This window comes from Rhinoderma darwinii, chromosome 5, assembly GCF_050947455.1.
Source record: "Rhinoderma darwinii isolate aRhiDar2 chromosome 5, aRhiDar2.hap1, whole genome shotgun sequence".
Classification (NCBI taxonomy): Eukaryota; Metazoa; Chordata; class Amphibia; order Anura; family Rhinodermatidae; genus Rhinoderma; species Rhinoderma darwinii.
In genome coordinates this window covers 271,144,649-271,159,888 of record NC_134691.1, presented here as the reverse complement: position 1 = coordinate 271,159,888, position 15,240 = coordinate 271,144,649, and positions in this window count along the sequence as shown.

The window sequence follows — 15,240 nt, the reverse complement described above, 5'->3', positions numbered from 1 at the left end:
AGGTATAAGATCAGTATGGCGTTCTAGGCATCTTACCGCAACTCAGGTGGGAGATCTCCAAGAGTTAGCAGGGTGCCATTCAGGAAAATTCTTGAAGGGGAAGAACGAGTTCCAGATTGGGACGTGGAGTCAGAAGTGATGTTGTTCCATTGTTGCAGTAGAGATATGCCCTCCTCCACAAAAGAGACAACATGGGACGTGCCTTTGTAGGAGATTAACAACTTGGTGGGGAATCCCCATCGGTACTTTATATTATTGTCACAAAGAGGTCTAGTAATTGGAAGTAGATCTTTGCGGGCTTTCAACATAGTGGCGGACAAGTCCGGGAAGATGGAAATCGAGGCGTAGGGAGGAGACAGACCAACGTGCTTCCTGGATGCGAACATGATGAGTTCCTTGACATGATAGAAATTAACCGTACCAGAGTGTCTCTGGGTGCTGAATCTGGTGCTTGTTTGGACTTAGGAAGTCTGTGTACCCGATCAATCGTCAAATCCAGGTCCGAAAGCGTTGGTACCATTGAGAGAAACAATTGCTTGGTATATTTCAAGAGTTCTGCTGGAGGAACCTCCTCCGAAATTCCCCGAATTTTTATATTGTTCCTCCGCGATCTGTCCTCCCCATCTTTAACTTTGGACTTGAGTCACAACATCCGCCAGAGCGTTGTGAGCATCCACTAAGTCGTTGTGGACAAAGGAGTAGTCCTCCATCTTCCTTTCCAGGTGATCTGTTCTTTCACCTATGGCATTTACGTTAGATTGTAATGTGCGGATCATGGAGGACATACTGGTGTTGATCCCATTGTGTAAAATGACAAGCATGTCTTTGAGGGTGTCCTGATGTTGGAAATTTAGATATATCATATTGCGGATTTAAAATAGTTGAGGACAACATAACGTCTCCTTCACCACTGCTGCATTTTTGTGCGGGTCCTTTGTGGGTAGGAGAAGCTGATGTTGAAGTAGTCGATCTCCATTTTTGTCCCTCGGGACTTGGATCTTTCTCCATTGGTGAGACCTGAGTGTCCCCGGTTGGAGGATCAGAGACCATTGGGGAGATATGTGTGGAAGTGGGCCCCTCTGCATGAAGAGTTAACAGGGGAGGATCCCCCAAATCCAGATTTGAAGAACCAAAGAATTCAGTCAGCTTTCTGGGGGCCGATTTCCCCTTTTTCTTGGCCATAGTAGTTAATATGAGGATAGAGGTAGAGTCTCACACAATATGCGGGAGCTGTGTCTGTAGAAACTGTGGCCCTAGAATATCCTCTTATGCCCAGCGTTCCCAACTTGTGATGGACCGGGTCATGAAATATGGAATCAGCCGAGGGGGACTCCGGTGAGAAAATTGGTGCTGAAAGACAATCACCCTTTTTTAGGTGGGCTGGCAGAAATCAGGGATCAGGGCTGCCACCGCGACCTCCGATAACACTGCCGACTGATGGAGCAGGAACTAGGATTCAGGCCTTCTAGAGTACATCTCCCGCACAGGAAACATGACAGCGTGGATCAGAGGGTATAGAGCTAGCGTCTCTGTAGCAGCAGGCGGACTCTCTGGGCGGCACTACAGCGCATGGTGAGTGCTCAGAAAGATGGCGTCGGTGTGGAGAAGGCCCGAGGTCCAGATCCCAGATTGGTGGGGAGGTAAGAGCTGTAGAGGCCCGGCGAGGACACCGGATCCAACCCCAAGTCACAGAAACAGATTTAGCCGGTCACTGGGGAAGATACTGTTGCGATAAGCCGATTTGAGCTGCTGATTAGCAGGAGCGCAGGTTTCATGCGGTCATTAACTTCAACAGCTAGGCTCCGCCCCCTCATTTTTTTTATTTTTATTTTTAAACAGCAGCAAAGGGAGGCATAAGAGCATGCAAATTGGTGACTAGAAAATGTTCCATAGAAACTGCACACAAGGTTTTTCTCTGGTGTTTTAAACTGCATGTAAAAATGTTGTAACATGCAGGTTTTTTTTTTTATGGTGTTTTACATGTTTTTGGTTGGGGTTTTTTATGTGTAATTTTGTACATATGTTTTTCTGGCGTTTTAAACTCCTATAAAGAAGCCAATAGAAAAAGGAACAGTAGAAAAAAATCGCCATAACTAGTGTCACTATTCTGGGGCATATGGACCCACTAGGCCGCTTCGCCATAGCGGAGTAAAAGCTGGCGAAACAGTCAATGAAAAGTCTTTAGCACATGAGTACCTGTATGAGAGTTCTGACAGACACGAGACATAGCAGACGCTTTGGCACAGATAATACGTTGCACAGATGACAATTGGCGTGGCAGACGATGCTTGGCGTGGCAGAGGACACTTGGCGTGGCAAATAGGATAAACTCGACTCCAAAACTAGACATTAATTTCTATGGAGCTGCCGGACACGAACCCTGGAAGTCCCATGCATCTTATGGAGCACTTCGGGGGACCTTCGGTTCCCCGTTCTCATCGCTGGGGGTCCCATCGGTCGGACCCCCAGCGATCACACATGTAACCCCTATCCTATGGGTAGAGGATATGTGTGTTTTGTGGGACAACCCTTTTAACCCCTTAATGACCGCCGATACGCCTTTTCACGGCGGTCATTAATAGGCTTTATTCTAGGCTGCCGCCTTTTCACGGCGGCCTAATCAATGTCCTGCACAAGTCACCCGTGCAGGCTGGAGCTGGGGCTCGGCTGTCTGATGACAGCCGGGCTCCTGCTCCAATGGTAGCGATCAAAGTTTACTTCGATCGCGGCTGTTTAACCCTTCAAATGCCGCGGTTATTATTGACCGCTGCATTTGAATTGTTTACAGAGGGAGGGAGCGCAAATGCAGAGCGCAAATGCAATTGCGGGCATCCAATGGGGTACCGTGGCAGCCGGGGGCCTAACAAAGGCCCACAGGTCTGCCCTGGCAACATACCTATTAGGACGTGCCAGAGGCATGTCCTAATAGATGCCTGTCCATTCTTTACTGACAAGCAATAATGCTCTGGTATACGAAGTATACTAAAGCATTATATCTGCGATCTAAAGATCGCATAGTGAAGTCTCCTAATGAGACTGAAAAAATTATTCATGTGAAATAAAAATGAATAAGGTACACATTAAAAAAAATAAAACCATTTTTTGCCATAAAAAAATGGTTTTATTTAGTAAAAGTGTAAAAATAAAATAAAAACGACACATATATGGTATTCCCGTAATCTTAATGACCCAAAAAATAAAGTTATCATATTATTTAAACCGCAAGGTGAACCCCGTAAAAAAAACGCAAAAAACAATGGCAAAATTGCTATTTTTTCCTATTTCCCCCCAAAATAATAATAATAAAAGGTTAATCAATAAGTCCCATGTACCCCAAAATGGTAGCAATGAAGTCCTGCAAAAAACAAGCCCCCATATGGCGACATTGATGGAAAAATGAAAAAGTTATGGCTCTTGGAAAGCGGCGATGCTAAATAAAATTATTTTAGTTCAAAAGTATTTTTATTCTGCAAAAGTAGTAAAACATAAAAAACGATGCATATTTGGTATCGCCATAATCGTACCGACCCATAGAATAAAGATAGCATCAAGCAAAATTGGGAGGATTTCTCCAGCTCACCTTGTAGTAAGGACTTGTGTTCTTGAATAGTAGTCCTAGGCGCTCGGATCCTCGTGGCGGCACACGGAAAACTTGTTGTTTTGTAGAAAAAGGGTTGTTGGATCCAGCGCTGAGGTAATTAAAAGGAAACTTTTTCCAAGTTTTAATGGTTCTTCGTTAAGAATGATTTCAATGGCATATAAGCAATAGTCCTGCAATGCTGGAAATGTTGGATAAGGTGAATAGCCTACCCGTTTCGGACGATGTCTCCGTCCTTATTCATGGCTTAAGCGCACTGGTGATCTCCAACAGGCTTGGACGTCCACGGAAAACAAGAATGGTGGATGATCACAGAATCCTTTTCATGGTGAAGGAAAACCACTTCACAACATCTACCAAAGTGAAGAACACTCTCCTGGAAGTAGGTGCATCAGTATGTAAGTCTACCATAAAGAGAAGACTTCATGAGAGCAAATACAGCGGGTTTACCACAATGTGCAAACCATTAATCAGCCTCAGAAACAGAAAGGCCAGATTAGACTTTGCCAAATAACGTGTAAAGAAGCCGCCCAGTTCTGGAACAGCATTCTTTGGACAGATGAAACAAAGATCAACCTGTACCAGAATGATGGGAAGAAGAAAGTATGGAGAAGGCTTGGAAACGCTCATGATCCAAACCACACCACAGCCTAGGTAAAACATGGCGGAGGCAGTGTGTTGGCATGGGCATGCATGGCTGCCAAAGGCACTTGGTCACTAGAGTTTATTAATGATTGTGACTTAAGACAGAAGCAGCCGGATGAATTCTGAAGTGTTCAGGGATTTACTTTCTGCTCAGATTCAACCAAATGCAGCAAGGTTGATTGGACGTCGCTTCACAGTACAGATGGACAATGACCCAAAACATACTGCAAAAGCAACCCAGGAGTTTTTTAAGGCAAAGAAGTGGAATATTCTGCAATGGCCAAGTCAATCACCAGATCTCAACCCGATCGAGCTGCATTTCACTTGCTTAAGACAAAACTTAAGGCAGAAATACCCACAAACAAGCAACAACTGAAGACAGCCGCAGTAAAGGCCGGGCAAAGCATCACAAAGGAGGATACCCAGTGTTTGGTGATGTCCATGGGTTCCAGACTTCAGGCAGTTATTGCCTGCAAAGGATTCTCTACAAAGTATTAAAAAAAAAACATTTTATTTATGGTAATGTTAATTTGTCCAATAACTTTTGAGCCCCTGAAATGAGGAGGTTGTGTAGAGAAATAATTGCAATTCCTAAACGTTTCACAAGATATTTTTGTTCAACCCCTTGAATTAAACCTGAAAGTCTACACTTCAATTGCATCTCAGTTGTTTCATTTCAAATCCAATGTGGTGGCATGCAGAGCCCAAATCATGAAAATTGTGTCACTGTCCAAATAATTCTGGACCTAACTGTATGTAACAACTACTTATCTGACTATGTTCTCGTGATGTTGCCAACAGTATCCTCAGTGTGGCTTGTTTTATAGTTTTTGTACAATTATAATACATAATAAAGATATTCAATATATACTTTGTTTGGCTTTACTGCACTCTTTCATAAGTTTGAGGAAAAGGAGAAAAAGAGGACAAGGGAGATGGCGCTCCTCTAAGGTAATAACGTAGCGACCAACGGTTTTTCAGAGTGTAATATATATATATATATATATATATATATATATATATATATGTGATATTTAGAAGCTCACCTTTTCAAGTTGTGCTGGTTCATTGGCACAACTCAATTTTGTGACATGTTGAGGCACAGACTCTGGGAATCACAGTTTGCTGGCCTTGGGAGATGACACTGGATCTGAGCTGGCTCCGCTCTTCCCTTGTCTCAGGAAATGCAGTTTGATACGAAAAAAAATGCTCCCTTTTTTTGGGCGCTACTGTGCTCATCAGTTATTTGATCTGGGAAAAGAAAAAAAAAAATTCCCGGATCAAATAACTGATGAGCACAGGAGCGCCCAAAAGAAAGGAAACATTTTTTCATATCAAACTCTTTCATATGTATAGGCTGAGTTTTTATATATAGAGTGTGGCCTTAAAGAGGCTCTGTCACCACATTATAAGTGGCCTATCTTGTACATAATGTGATAGGCGCTGTAATGTAGGTAACAGCAGTGTTTTTTATTTAGAAAAACAATATATTTTCACCAAGTTATGACCTATTTTAGCTTTATGCTAATGACTTTCTTAATGCCCAACTGGGCGAGATTACGCTTGCTGTGCTACAAGTCCCACACAAACGTTACCGAAGTGTCGGGATTGTGAATAGACATTGCGTCCTGCCTGGAAGCGATGTCTATTCACTGTCAAGACACTTCAGTAACTTTAATGTGTGAGTATGTGACTGCACATCATGATCTAGCAAGATCACTATGTGCAGAGTAAATGAATGGAGAGAAGTGTATGACGCTGATTGGTCAGCGTCATACACTTCTCTCCACAACGCCCACTTGGTCAAAAGTAAAAACACGCCCAGTTGGGCATTAAGAAAGTCATTAGCATAAAGCTAAAATAGGTCATAACTTGGTGAAAATAGATAGTTTTTCTAAATAAAAAATACTGCTGTTACCTACATTACAGCGCCGATCACATTATGTAGAAGATAGGCCACTTATAATGTGGTGACAGGGCCGCTTTAAGTAGCTTTTTGCTTATGGTAACGGTGCATATTTTAGGATTGTGGTCTAACACACACACACACACACACACACACACACACACACACACACACACACACACACACACACACACACACACACACACACACACACACACATGTATGCACTTATTTTTTTTTGTTCCTATTGGTTTTAATATCCTAACAGACCTGAGTGTCATATTTACAGACAGAGAATAGGACAGGGAGGCTCCAAACATGAAGCCAGAAGTACTTATCAAAGATGGCTGCCAGTCCTGACTGAATTGGGAGTGTGTGTGTGACTAGGGGCTGGACTTCAGATAAGTGGAAACAAAAAGTGCATAGAGCTTAGGGGTTGTGTTACATTGGTAAAGGGTTATTTTTGTGAAGGAATAAGCTTTTAAGCACTTTTAATCAATGGGGCAGCAAAATAGCTAGCACTGTTGTTTTGCAGCACTGGGGTCCTGGGCTCGAATCTAATCAAGGGAAACATCCACATGGAGTTTGCATGTACTCTCTGTGCCTGTGTGGCCTTCCTCCCACACTCCAAAAATATAAATGTAACTGATTCAGACGGTTAGCCCCACTGATGACAGTTGTGAGACTAGTCCCATGTGATAGTATAGCATGTGATATTAATAACCATACCCATAGCCAGGACCCCTAATCCTGAGAATTATTCAAGTGCTGTGCTGGATTTCCCTGCACAGCCAGTGTCTGAGAGCGCCACTGTGCAGGAAAACGTTCTTGAACGGGATGAAGCGCTATAGCTCAGGATGGGTGCGGGTCCTTCACCGATCAGGAAGTGATGGCATAACCTAGCGATATGCCATCACTTACTGTGAAGGAAATAACCCTTTAATTTATGGTATAAAAGCCAACTACATGTTGGTTTTAATCATTTATAATTACCCTATTACATTTTAGTCAAGAAGTAAAGTCAAGTGAATTTATAAGGACAAGTCCTGCATAAAAGCATTAAAGGGGGTTTCCCGATTCAGCAAATAAAGGTTATTCTTTCTATAATGAAAATATATACATTTTCTTATATACTTATACAGCAGCGGGACCCCCATCATACTTAAGATAGGTCAACATGACCTTTTACCAAGTGAATAGAGACGCCACTTTTTGCATACATTGGTGATTGTTGTATCCTCCTACGAATTATCGTTTTGTTCCGCAATTGCTCATCAGCTGCTTAAGCCGAGATCAATTCTTGAAGTCCAAATTTTAAAACTAAGAACTTTGGAAATATAATGTTAGGATAGGCAGGAAAAGACACAATACGGTTAAGTGAATCAGTAATTCTTCCAGTAAGCCGGTACAAACTTATTTATAGTAAAATCTAGTTTCTAAATTATTCCTTTTTCAGTTTCTAAGCCCAGCAGCCATGTTTTTCTGAGTCTTCTCCATCAAGACGTTCCTGTTTTTATTGCTTAGTGGTGTGTGATAAACTAAAATACATGAGATTCATCAGAACCACATGTACATGCAATAAAAATATTCCTTGATGACAAGATCAGTGTCTGTGCTGCAATGTGAACTTTGCTACGTCCCTTCACCCAAGGACATATAAAATGGTTCATATAAATCTACTTATATTATTAATTTATATTTTCATTATATCACTATTAGATATTGTACAACTTGTACAATATCTAATAGTGATATAATGAAAATATAAATTAATAATATAAGTAGATTTATATGAACCATTTTTGATGCGTTTTTTTGACCAGATATTATACTGTAATGAATTGGATTTAGAAAAATAAATCCTGTTCATAAACTGCGGCAAAAAACTGCATAGAATATATGGCATGTCACAGTTTTTAATGGTTTTTCATAGATTTAAAGATTTATTATAAATGAATATTTCCTAGAACTGTGCCAAAACACATGGTTGTACTACGGTCTGTGACCAGTCTTCCCCAACGCAGTAATGATGCGGGTTTCAGGTGCAGTAGTAACGTTACATGTGAATCTACCCTTAAGGCCCTTTTACGGGCCAATGATCGGGCAAATGAGCGTTCATATGAATGCTCATTCCTGATCATTATCCTTTGTAAGCAGGGCAACGATCTTCTGGTAAACAGGGAGATGTGCTGTCGAAATAATAGAAATGTATAGGGAAAACGATCGGAGTAATGATTGCCCATCCCTATACATAACCAATCATAGCCCCGTGTGAAAGGAGCAAACAAGCACAATCAACGAGCGGTCCCATTTTTCGGCACTCAATTTCACGGTCCATATTGGCCCGTGTAAAATGACTCCTAGGCATCATGCACACGGCTGGTTCCATCTAATGCCGTATTACCAAGGCTACATACGGCATCAAATGGTGTACCTAGGACTCCGTTATATGGAGTTGTTGGTACTTAATGTCCTTCAATATTTATGACATTTTTTCCAGAATTGGATCCCTGCAAGGGGAGAATGAAAACTTTTTTTCTTTGGGAAACACACCCTAGAAAACATTATTTATGTAAAATAAAACTAGCAAAACCTATTACATTAAAATCATTTTTTAACTATGTAGAAAGCAACCTAAAAACACAAAACAAGACATAAGGAAAGGAGGGGGGAGGCAGATTTTTAGAAGCTGAACATGTGTACTAAAAGATTTGCATTTGTCACCCAGACTTCCAGACATCAAAACGACTTCAGGGTCCAATTTGCCTGAAATCTGGAAATAGTCCATCTTGGATCTGATTGGGTAATTTGTTTTCTGCATTCTCTGAGGATGAAGTTTTCTCATGTGTAAGCCATGGCACACAAGCTGCTCTCATCGTATTATACATTTAATTATAATCTCGTTGATGCCTTCAATCATCTTTGTTTTCAGGCCTTGTTCATACAGTACAGATTTTGCATGTATTTTTTAAGACAAAACCAGGAATGGAACTTTAAAAAAGAAGAAATATATAAAGGAAGGCATTATAGATCTGTTCTTCTCGATCCAATAGGGTTTGGCTTAAAAAATACATGCAAAATCTACAGCAAATCTGCACTGTGTAAACAAGGCCTTATACAGACTTCTCATGGTTTCCAAGGCAGGGATCATGACTACTAACATTGGAGCAAATCCCATCCTTTAAGCCAGTGTTTCCCAAACCTGTGTGTCATGACCCCCAGGGGAGTGGTGTGAAGACCTGTGGGGGGTCGCGAGCCACTCATTGATGTGCCGGCTTCAACTTTAGCTGTGTCCTCAGGACGCAGATACAGTTGAAATCATTGCTGGAGCAAGGAGCTGACAGCCCCTTGCTCCAGCATTGACTATGCCGTGTGCAGCACGACGCAGACAGGCGCGATGTAGTGACATCATAGCGCCTGTCTGCGCTGAGCCAAACACTGCAGAGACCAGAGTAGCAGAAAGACCTCCTCCACCCATCGTGAGAACAGGCTTAGGTGAGTATGTATTTTATTATTTTTATTAGGCACTACTGGGTCTGTATGGAGGCAGCTATGGGGGGCATTGTACAATGTGGGGGCAGCTGTGGGGCATTTACTGTGAGGTGGCAGCTATGGGGGGCTTTATACTACATGTAGGGCAGCTATGGTGGCGGTTATGGGGATATTATACTATGTGGGGACAGCTATGGGGGCATTTTACTGTGTGGGGGCAGCTATGGGGGGCATTATAATGTGAGGAGGGCAGCTATAGGAGCATTATACTGTGTGTGGGCAGCTATTGGGGCATTATACTGTGTGGGGGCAGCTATAGGGGCATTATACAGTGTGGGTAGCTATAGGGGCATTATACTGGGTGTAGGCAGCTATGGGGGCATTATACTGTGTGGGGGCAGCTATGGGAGCATTATTCTGTCTGGGGGCAGCTATGGGAGCATTATTCTGTGTGGGAGCAGCTATAGGGCATTATAATGTGGGAGGGCAGCTATAGGGGCATTATACTGTGTAAGGGTAGCTATGGGGGCATTATACTGTGGGGGAGCTGTAGGGCATTATACTGTGGGGGCAGCAATGGGGGCATTATACTGTGTGGGGCAGCTATAGGGGCATTATATTGTGGGGCAGCTATGGGAGCATTATTCTGTGTAGGGCAGCTATGGAAGCATTATACTGTGGGGACAGCTATGGGGGCATTATACTGTGAGGAGGGCAGCTATAGGAGCATTATACTGTATGGGGCAGCTATAGGGGCATTATACTGTGTGGGTGTTAAGGATCTGCCAGGCACAGCTTCTGTGTCTACACCCATAGGTAATCAGTCTGCACCTGCTTCTATGTCTGTGAGACTGACTCCATCTTCCACCACTCAGGATGGCAGGCTTAGGAGTGGGAGAGCCTATCACAGCCTGGCCAGACGGAGCTAGCTCCCGCCCTCTGTCTATTTATACCTGCCTTTCCTGTTCCTCCTTGCTTGTGATTCTTCTCGTTTGGTTTCCTGGCCCTGCTGCAGTTTCTTGAACTATTTGACCCTGCTTCATATTGACCCTGGCTTACTGACTACTCTCCTGCTCTGCGTTTGGTACCTCGTACACTCCTGGTTTGACTCGGCTTGTTCACTACTCTCCTGCTCTGCGTTTGGTACCTCGTACACTCCTGGTTTGACTCGGCTCGTTCACCACTCTTGTTGCTCACGGTGTTGCCGTGGGCAACTGCCCCTTTTCCCTTGCTTCTGTGTACCCTTGTCTGTTTGTCTGTCGTGCACTTATTGAGCGTAGGGACCGTCGCCCAGTTGTACCCCGTCGCCTAGGGTGGGTCGTTGCAAGTAGGCAGGGACTGAGTGGCGGGTAGATTAGGGCTCACTTGTCTGTTTCCTTACCCCCATCATTACAGTGGGGCAGCTATAGTGGCATTATACTGTGTGGGGACAGCTATGGGGGCATTTTACTGGGTGTGGGCAGCTATGGGGGGCATTAGTCTGTGTGGGAGCAGCTATAGGGGCATTATACTGTGTGGGGGCTGCTATTGGAATATTATACTGTGGGAAAAGCAGCTATAGGAGCATTATACTGTGTGTGGGGGCAGCTGTAGGGGCATTATATTGTATGGGGGCATTAGACTGTGTGAGGGTAGCTATGGGGGCATTATACTCTGCGGGGGCAGCTATAGGGGCATTACACTGTGTGGAAGCAGCTATGGGGACATTATACTGTGTGCGGGCAGCTGTAGGGGCATGATACTGTGTGGGGTCAGCTATAGGGGCATTATACTGTGTAAGGGTAGCTATGGGGGCATTATACTGTGGGAGAGCTATAGGGCATTATACTGTTTTGGGGCAGCTATGGGGGCATTATACTGTGGCACAGCTATAGGGGCATTATACTGTGTGGGGCAGCTATGGGTGCATTATACTGTGTGGGGGCAGCTATGGGAGAATTATTTTGTGTGGGGGCAGCTATGGGAGCATTATTCTGTGTAGGAGCAGCTGTAGAGGCATTATACTGTGTGGGGGCTGCTATGGGAACATTAGCTATGGGGGATTATACTGTGTAAGGGTAGCTATGGGGGCATTATACTATGGGGGAAACTATAGGGCATTATACTGTGTGGGGGCAGCTATGGGGGCATTATACTGTGTGGGGCAGCTATAGGGGCATATATATTGTGTGGGGCAGCTATGGGGGCATTATACTGAGAGGGGGCAGCTATGGGAGCATTATTCTGTGTCGGGGCAGCTATGGGAGCATTATTCTGTGTGGGAGCAGCTATATGGGCATTATACTGTGGGAGAGCAGCTATAGGGGCATTATACTGTGTGGGGGCTGCTATGGGAACATTATACTGTGTGGGGGCAGCTATAGGGTCATTTTATTTTGTGGGGGCAGCTATGGGGGATTATACTCTGGGGTCAGCTATGGGGGCATTATACTGTGTGGATGCAGCTATGGGGGCATTATACTGTGTGCGGGCAGCTATAGGGGCATTATACTGTGGGAGGGCAGCTATAGGTGATGCTTGAGAAAGGGGGCGGTTCCCCAAAACTTCGTACAGGTGTTGTCAGACGGCGACCCTCCATACGTGTTGTCTCTGCTATCAGCGAAAGCCCTGGATCTAACTGGGAAGACTGAGGGTATGTTCATACGCTGAGCCAAAAACGTCTGAAAATACGGAGCTGTTTTCAAGGGAAAACAGCACCTGATTTTCAGACGTTTTTTGAGCAACTCGCGTTTTTCGCAAGCGTTTTTCGTGGCGTTTTCGCAGCTTTTTTTCGTCCGTTTTTGGAGCTGTTTTCAATAGAGTCTATGAGAAAACGGCTCCAAAAACGTCCCAATAAGTGTCCTGCACTTCTTTTGACGAGGCTGTAATTTTACGCGCCGTCTTTTGACAGCGACGCGGAAAATGACAGGTCGTCGGCACAGTACATCGGCAAACCCATTGAAAGTAATGGGCAGATGTTTGCCGACGTATTGGAGCCGTCTTTTCAGGCGTAATTAGAGGTGTAAAACGCCTCCATTACGCCTGAAAATAGGTCGTGTGAACCCAGCCTGAGACGAAATTCTAACCAGGACATTTCCACTACTCTAGCCTTCTAAATGGGTGAAAAAATCTTTTGTACACATTTGGCAATTGTTATGCCTTTGTTTTCTGTCAATTGACATGGAAAAATATTTAATGCAGTTTTCTACATTTTGACACTTTTGTCTTAATTAGTGGTTATTTTCTATAGGGCAGCTATAGGGGCATTATACTGTGTGGGGGCTGCTATTGGAGCATTATACTGTGGAGAAAGCAGATATAGGAGCATTATACTGTGTGGGTAGCTATAGGGGCATTATATTGTGTGGGGGCAGCTATGGGGCATTATACCCTGTGGGGGCAGCTATATGGGCATTATACTGTGTAGAAGCAGCTATGGGGCGTTATACTATGTGCGGTCAGCTATAGGGGCATTATACTGTGTGGGGTCAGCTATAAGGGCATTATACTGTGGGGGGAGCTATAGGGCATTATACTGTGTGGGGGCAGCTTTGCGGGCATTATACTGTGTAGGGAGGTACTATAGGGGCATTATACGGTATGTGAGCAGCTATAGGGTCCTTATAATGTGCTGGGGCAGCTATGGGGGCATTATACTGTGTGGGGACAGCTATGGGACCATTATTCTGTGTGGTGGCAGCTATAGGGCATTAAACTGTGTGTGGGGCACCTGTAGGGGCATTATCCTGTGTGGGGGGCACTAAAGGGTCATTATACTGTGTGGGGGCACTAAAGGGTCATTATACTGTGTGGGGGCAGCTTTACAGGCATTATACTGTGTAGGGAGGCACTATGGGGCATTATCCTGTGTGGGGCAGCTATACGGACATTATACTGTGTGGGGGCCACTAAGGGGCCATTATACTGTGTTGGGGGCCCACTGAGATGTGTTTCACCACCTGTTCTAAACCCCTGGCCTCTGATGGAAGGGTCAGGTCACATGACCCACCATCACCAGCCATAGTCGGGCATCAGCGACGCACAACAGCAGGATAACTTGAGACCGTCCCATCCCTGCCCGCAGAATTGTCGTTGTTTTTTTATGTTGCAGGGACTTATTTTTTAAATGGAGCTAAGTACTGGCATCTAACTACAAATGATGTTGACATATGTCAGACGAAATAGGGCTAAGTATGTCAGTACTGCTTTAGACCTACTTCACATACAGAATTTTTCTGCCAGTTTAAACAGCTTCAAAAACACTTCTAAAAACACTAGCATTATTAAAATATAACATGCGGATTTTATGCCGTTTTTAGTGCCATTTTTTGTGGCGTTTTTTGTATTTAGTGTGATTTTGCACATGTGTTTTATATGGCGTTTTTGAAGTCCTATAGAGAAGCCTACGGGAATAACGCCTGAAAAAAAACACATTGCCCAGAGCATGCTGTGTTTGGAAAAAAAATGCCACTGACCACAAAAATGTCTTAAAAACGCCACAAACCAAAACACAGTGTATGTAGTACATCTGGCTGCACAACAAAAATGCATCAAAACGCTGTGTGTGAATCCAGCCTAAGGCAGGGTGTCCACAGGGCCGTTTTTTATTGTTTTTACTGCATTTTTTTTTTTGCTGTTTTGTTGCAGTTTTTAAGTGTTTCTTAATTGTTTTGAAAAGCACATTTTAAAAACGCATGCGTTTTATCGTGATTTACTGCGGTTTTTATCCGTGCTTCTATTACAGATGAAGCACATGCATTGAATGTGCTTCACCTGTAATAGCCGCACAGACAAAAACCAAATAGCAAAATTGCAGCAAATCATGGTAAAACGCATTAATTTTTTAAAAAGCGGTTTTTAAAAGCAAATAAGCACTTCAGAACTGCAATAAAAACACTGTAAAAACTCAACAAAAATGCGCTGTGGAAAGCCAGCCTTATAGTAATGACTTGAACTCCGCAACAATAAGGGTATGTGCACACGACCTCTTTCAGACGTAATGGAGGCGTTTTACACCTCGAATTCCGCCTGAAAAGACGGCTCCAATACGTCGGCAAACATCTGCCCATTGCTTGCAATGGGTCTTACGATGTTCTGTGCAGACGAGCTGTCATTTTACGCATCGCTGTCAAAAGACGGCGCGTAAAATTACGCCCGCGTCAAAGAAGTGCAGGACACTTCTTGGGACGTAATTGTAGCCGTTTTTCATTGACTCCATTGAAAAACAGCTCCAATTACGTCTGTAATGGACGCCGCGAAAAACGGGAGTACTTGCAAAAACGTCTGAAATTCAGGAACTGTTTTCGTCTGAAAACATCTCCGTAATTTCAGACTTTTTGGCGATGTCGTGTGCACATACCCTTAATGTAATACTTCTGTTCATGTAGCAATTGCTGAAGACACAAGGCGGCCTTCTCGTATCCTCCAGTCATTGAATTTAATCTTTCATCTTCAGATCCTGTGTATCCTTCTGTATTGATGCTGACAGTAACTACATAGCCTCAGGGCATCATGTACAATCTGTGCGCTACAATCATGGTGTTCCTTAAGGCCACACATTAAAGTTCATCTTCATGCTGTGCTGATTTCAGCGGCTGTCCTGGAAATAAAATTCCAAGCG